Here is a 7,000-nt window from a genome sequence, read left to right as displayed (position 1 = left end):
CAAAGACTTAATGTGAGAAATAAATCCACAAAATTGTTAACAGTAAACATAGGTATAAATATCCATGACCTTGGACAGCCAATGATTTCTTAAATATAATACCAAAAGCCAAGCAACAAAAAAATACAGGTAAGTTAATTTAATCAAAATTGGTTTTTTGCATGGTAAAGGACAGTGTCAGGAAACTAAATAACCATAACCCACAGCGTTGAGAAAATATTGCCAAATCATATATGCAATAAGGATTTAGTAAGAATTCTTACAATCCAACAGTCAAATATAAATAACTTGATTTTTAAAAATTTTTTTTACATTTATTTATTTTTGAGAGATAGAGTGAGACAGAGCATGAGCAGGGAAGGGCAGGAGAGGAGACACAGAATCTGAAGCAGGCCCCAGGCTCTGAGCAATCGTTCAGTACAGATCCTGACATGGGGCTCAAACCCATGAACCGTGAGATCTTGACCTGAGCTGAAGTCGGACACTTAACTGACTTAGCCACCCAGGTGCCCCAATAACTCGATTTTTTAAATGAGCAAAGAAGTGTTCAAATAGATAATTCTCCAAAGAATATACAAATGTCCCATTGCACATGAAGAGATGCTCATCATTAGTCATTACAGAAATATAATTTAAAGTTACATGAGACTTCACACCCCCTAGAATGGCTATATCTTTTTTAAAATAGAAAATAATCAAATGTTGGCAAAGAGGTATGAAATTGGTACCCTCATAAATTGCTGTGGGAATGCAAAAAGGTGTAGCAACTGTGGAAAACAGTTTGTCAGTTTCTCAAAATTGAGAGTAGGTTTACCATATAACATGGCAATTTTACTCCTATGTGTACACCCAACAGAACTGGAAACAGGTTCACACAAAACTATGCATATAAATGTTTCTAGAAACATTATTCATAACAATGTGGAAATGACCCAATTTTCATCAACAGATGAAATGAAAAACAAAATAGTATATCTATACTAATGAATATTATTCAGCCACAAGAAGAATTAAGTACTGATGCATGCTAAGACGTAGATGAATCTTGAAAATATACCAAGTGAAAAGAGCCAGACACAAAATACATTGTGTGATTCCATTTATATGAAATGTCCACATTAGATAAATCCATTAGAGGGAGAATGTAGGTTATTGGTTTTCAAGGATTGAGGAAAAGAGGTAGCTGGCAAGTACAAAATTTCTTTTTGAGGTGTTGGAAATGTTCTGGAATTAGATCGTGGTGATGATTGCACAATACTGTGAATATACTAAAAGCCAATATACTATACACTTTAAATTGGTTAAAATGGTGACTTTTACTTATGTGAAGTCTAGCTCATTAAAAAACACAAGACCATCTCAATAGATACAGAAATAGCATTCGACAAATTTTGACACCTTTCNTGAAAAAGGACATTGATGAAAAAAATACTGGTAACATCATACTTAATAGTGAAAGACTGTAAGTTTTATACCTACGATCAGGAACAAGACAAGGATGTCTGCTCTCATCACTTCTACTCAGTATTGCAGGTTCTTCTCAGGGCAATTAGACAAGAAAAAAAATAAAAGGCACCCAGATTTTAAAGGAAGAAATAGTACTATATTTGCAGATGACATGATCTTGTACACTGAAAATCTTATGGAATTACACACACACACACACACACACACACACACTCACACACACACACACACTACTTTGAGCTAATAAATAAGTCCAGCAAGACTGCAAAATATAGTAACAATATTTTATTTTTTTTATAGTAACAATATTTTTAAAATCTATCGCATTTTTACAAACTAGAAACACACAGCCTGAAAAGGAAATTAAGAAAGCAACTTTATTTACAACAGTATCAAAAAGAATGAAGTACATAAAGCAAATTCACCAAAAGTTAAAAAGTGTTATACTTGTACACTAAAAACTACAAAACACCACTGACAGAAATTGAAGAACTAAATAACTGGAAATGCAGTCTGTATTCATGAATTGGAAAACTTATAGTTAAGGTCTCAATATACCTCAATTTGATGAACATATTCAACACAATTCCTATCAAATGAGCTGGTTGTTTTTTTTGCAGCAATTAACCGGTTGGCTTGATATTCTAGGGACCCTAAACAGTCAAAACAATCACAAAAAGAAGAATTATGTTGGCGGTCTCACACATCCTGGCTGTTATGTTACTTTGTCCTAACATCTCTTTGAAACAGTGGAAGAGGGGAACATAATGAGAAACTTGGAGTTATCAGATTTGGAGGTACTTAAATGAGCTACCCATTTCAAGAAGAGTTGTGATAGGCTGTATGGGACTGCGGAAAAGGAAAACCTAGACTCCCCTCAAATGTCTGTGAAAGGCTCTCCTGGCTAAATTTGAACAGAATCATAAATTGGGATGCGATAATTTTCTATTTTAATTTCATTGGCATATTAATTTGTCTCTGGGGAGAAGAAATTTTATTTTTCACCATAATCTCTGTAGCATTTTAATAATTCAAGGTGGTTCATATTCAAAATGTTCATATTCAAACTGTGAGCCTTTCCACAGTGCTGTCAGTGTGTGATGTGGTCCTCGTTGTAAAACTTATGGCAAAATAAATTGGACAATATAGTTTGGCAAAATTGAAGTTGGGAAATAGAATCAGTGATAGGTTTTGGCATTTAAGGCATGGACTTAAACTTAACTCCTGTTTTGTTCTTTTTGAGAGTCCTCTGGGGTCCAGTTTCAGTAGGAGTGAGGAAGTTATCTGCTGGCTTCATTATGTGAGGGAGAGTCAAATCTTTGTTTACTCATAGGATTGACTATTAATCCCAACATATTAAGAGAAAAAATATTAATAGAATATAGAAAATATAGGAGCGCCTGAGTGGCTCAGTCAGTTGAGTGCTGGACTCTTGATTTCGGCCCAGGTCATAATCTCATGGCTTGTGAGTTCAAGCCCCGCATGGGGCTCTGTGCTGGTAGCATGGAGCCTGCTTGGGATTCTCTGTCTCCCTCTCTCTCTGCCCCTCCGCCATTCTCACTGTCTTTGTCTATCTCAAAATCAATGAATCAATCAATAAGCTAATAAACAAAGAATACAGAAAAAAAGGAACACTCAGTAACACCCCTTTGTCCATACCAGGTGTTTCTCCACATCTCCCTGTTTCAGCTTTCTCTGCTCCTAGGGCTGAGGGTATTGCTGAGACTTACACTTACTAGCGTGATCATGAAATGTTGAAAGGCAAGAACTCCACTCTTAGCTCACAGTCTTTCATGTCCCATCGTCTTTGGCCCCGACTCCATAAATGGAAATAAAGCCTACCCTTATCAGGTCCTATCAGCAATTTTATCTTCTTTATCCATGCAGCTGGCCAAAAGATGGCAAGATGCAACAACATGGATTCCGACTTTAGCAATATGTGAGAATTCTGTTTAACCTTTTTCTGAATTAAACACTTCAGCTCATCTTTGGCAGAAATCTCAAAATTGGGGTAACTGGCCCTAGTATACCTTTAATCTTAAAGTAGCACTACTGATTTTACATAGCTGTTCTTCAGGAACCTTATAGAGATGAGGGTTGGAAAAGAAGCAGTTGGCCGGGTATATGACAATGTACCACAACCTGGTAGCCTAAAAATCAAATTTATTGTCTCCCAGTTCTAGAGACTAGAAGTCCAAAATCAACGTGTTGGCAAGGTTGGTTCCTTTTCAGGGCTATGAGGGAGAATCTGTTCCATGCCTCTCTCTCTCCATTTGGTAGCCTCAGGCACCTAGTTTTGCACTCTGTATGTTTTCATATCATCTATCTCTTCATCTGGCATTACTTTTTTATAAGGATACCTTAGATTAGATTAGGGGCCCACCGTACTCCCCTATGACCTAATCTTAATTAATTATGTCGACAATGACCCTATTTCATAAGTAAAACCACAGTCTTTAGGTATGGGTGTTAGGACTTCAACATGCAAATTTGGGGGAACATAATTCAACCCATAACAGTCTGCCTCTGGCTCCCCAAATTCATGTCCTTCTCACATTCAAAATATATTTATCTAATCACATCTCTCAAAGACATAACTTATCCCAGCATGAACTATAAGTCCAAATTTACTATTATCTAAGTAACATATGGGTGATACTTGGAGTAAGATCTTCCTGGGGCAAAATACCTCTCCATCTGTGAACCTGTGAAGGCAGACAAGTTATCTGCTTCCAAAATACAGCAGTGGGACAGACATAGGATAGACAGTCCCAGTCCAAAATAGACAAATAAGAAAGAAGAAAGGGGTAATGGGTCTCAAGCAAGTCTGAAAATTAGACGGGTAAATTCTATTAGATTTTAAGGACCAAGAATAATCCTCACTGGGATAAGGCTCTCTCATCTGGGCCCACAATACCAATGAAGTGGCCCTGCCATCTACAACTGAAGTGGAGAATGTCCTAGCCTCCAGACATGTGCACCCTGTGCTTTTGGTGGCATGGGCAGCCCCACTGGTCTCTGAACTGGAGTTCTCTGGAAAGCATACTTTGTTTTTTTTGTTTTTTTGTTTTTTTGTGATGTGGCTAAGCTAAGGATTTTCCACCTCCTCAAGTTCTGTTCCCTTTTTGCTTAACAATTCTCTCTTCAATTTACCTATATCTGCTCAAATTTTACTGTAAGTAGCTAGGAGAATCAGCCAGCACCTTTACCACTTAGTTTAAGAAATCTCTTCAGCTAAAATATTCAAGTGTACTGCTCACAAGAGATACTTCCCATCCAACAAGACATAATTCATCCAACAATTCTGTCACTTTATAATAAGGCTTACCTTTCTTCCAGTTTCCAATAATATGTTTCTAATATCCATCTAAGACTCACCAGAAGAACCTCTAACATTTCTATTTTTAGCCACATGCTGTTCAGGATTATGATCATGATAATGATATAGATAGATACAGATCCTTTCAGATGAGAAAAGCTTTCTTGACTGCTCTCCTTTCTTTCTGAACCTTCACAAGACTATTTTAATGTCCATATTTCTACCAACAATCTTTTCAAGGCCATCTAGGCTTTTCCTAATCAATCACTTCAAAACATTTCCAGCCCATAGCTATTACCCAGTTTCCATGCCACGTCTACATGTTCAGGTATCTGTTACAGCAGCTCCCCTCTCCATTTCCCAGTACTAAAATCTGTAGTAGTTTGCTAGGCTACATAGGCTGCAATAATAAAACACGACAACCAAGGTGGCTTAAAAGACAGAAATTTGTTATCTCCTTCTTCTGGAGACTAGAAGGCCAAAGTTGAGGTGTCTGCAGGGTTGGTTGCTTCTGGTGGCTGTGAGGGAGATTCTATCCCAGGCCTCTCTCCTTGCCTTGTAGATGGCTATCTTCTCTCTGTAATTCTTCCTATCATCTTCCTTCTTTATACATAAGGCTCTGTGACTAAATCTCCCCTTAGTATAAGGACTACTCATACATGATTACAGCGCATCCTAGTTATCTGATTTTAATTTTATTACCTCTCTAAAGACCTTGTCTCCAAATAAGGTCGCATTCTGAAGCACTGGGAGTTAGCGCTTCATTATATTTTTGGGAGACACAATTCAACCCATGATAGCTGCTCAACACTTTTAACCCTTCAGTGGGTATCCACTAATATTAGGAAAGAGTGAAATGTCATGTGCTCTATCTGCCCCTCTGGTCTTATCTCTCGCCAGATACTCCAACACATGCACTTCAGCCTTGGACATCATGGACTTGAACCATACTGAAATACTTTCAGGTTTGCAAATAAATCATGCTATTTCTTTCTCTTTGTTTCATTTTCCCTCTGTTCCTTCCTTCTGGAATGCACCCTTCTACACTATTCTTAGAAAAACTTTATACCTCTTCCAAGAATAAATCACAAGGCCTTTGCCTCTCTAAAGCTGTTCCTGAGTTCATCTATATATTTATTCCCTTTCACTCTCATTATACAGGTAAAATTTTATTTATTTTAATCCCATTTTTTCTGCTCTTACATCTACAGTAGAATGTGAAACCCTCTTTTGCACTTATTTATTTATTTATTTATTTATTTTGCCTTTGGATGTTTTCCCCTTCTACAATATAAACACATTGAGGTCAAGGTTTCAGGAGCCTTTTACCTTTGTGTCTCTGATTTCTAGAGCAGCTTCTGACAAATGAAAGGAACTCAATAGATTTTCTAGGGATTAATATATTCTTTACAGGAGACGCAGATATTTAAGACTCATTGAAAAATTTACATTTTAGTGCCAATGAAGGTTTGAGAAGCAGAATCATTTAGGATATGTTAGAAAGAGTATTAGGATTCTTGTAGACTCAGATATGTATACCTCCTTACTACATCCTCTACACAATTTAAGGCTTTGAAGATAGTATTCCTTTTCATCACTTGTCAGAATCAATCTTGGCAATAACCTAGTAGTGAGTATTTTAAGCAACAAAAACAAAGTGGATGCTTAAGATCAAACTAATAATGTGGCCCCTAGAGGTTGAGAGGAAGGGATCATTCAGTTTATGCCACACCTGGCTTCCTTTATACTTTTCAAAATATAACAACTGAGAACAGTCATATTTGTATATCATCCTTGAGTAAGGTGATGCCAATCTTCTCTGTATTGTTCCAATTTTAGTGTATGTGCTGCCAAAGTGACCATGAGAACAGTCATGTTAGTACAAAGCACTCCTGATCCTAATGAGGTTTAATGATTTATTGTAAATTAAATAGCATTGCATGAAAATTCTGGAAAGTATAAAGGACAACTCTTAATCAACATACCAATAATATAGACTTTGCATGTGAGAGGAGGAGGAATTAATTCAGATTTCTCATACTGTTATAGTCCAAAGTGAACAAGTTTCCATCAGACCTACACTTTATTGAGATGAAATCTATATAACAAAAACTTGCCATTTTAAAGAGCAAAATTTAATGGCTTTAGTACATTCTTAATGTTGATAAACTATCACCTCAATCTAGTTCCAGAAATCTTTTATGGTCCAGAAGA

General features: G+C 36.7%; 1 pseudogene; it reads right to left on the bottom strand.

Moving 5' to 3' along the window:
- Positions 1–6,546: 6,546 nt before the first annotated feature.
- Positions 6,547–6,646, bottom strand: LOC144225103 (U6 spliceosomal RNA; annotated as a pseudogene).
- Between the last annotated feature and the right edge of the window lie 354 nt (positions 6,647–7,000).

Source organism: Crocuta crocuta, unplaced genomic scaffold (assembly GCF_008692635.1).
Source record: "Crocuta crocuta isolate KB4526 unplaced genomic scaffold, BGI_CrCroc_1.0 scaffold1310, whole genome shotgun sequence".
In the NCBI taxonomy this organism is placed as follows: domain Eukaryota; kingdom Metazoa; phylum Chordata; class Mammalia; order Carnivora; family Hyaenidae; genus Crocuta; species Crocuta crocuta.
Note: the sequence above shows the minus strand (reverse complement) of the source record. Positions and strands in the feature narration are given on the sequence as shown.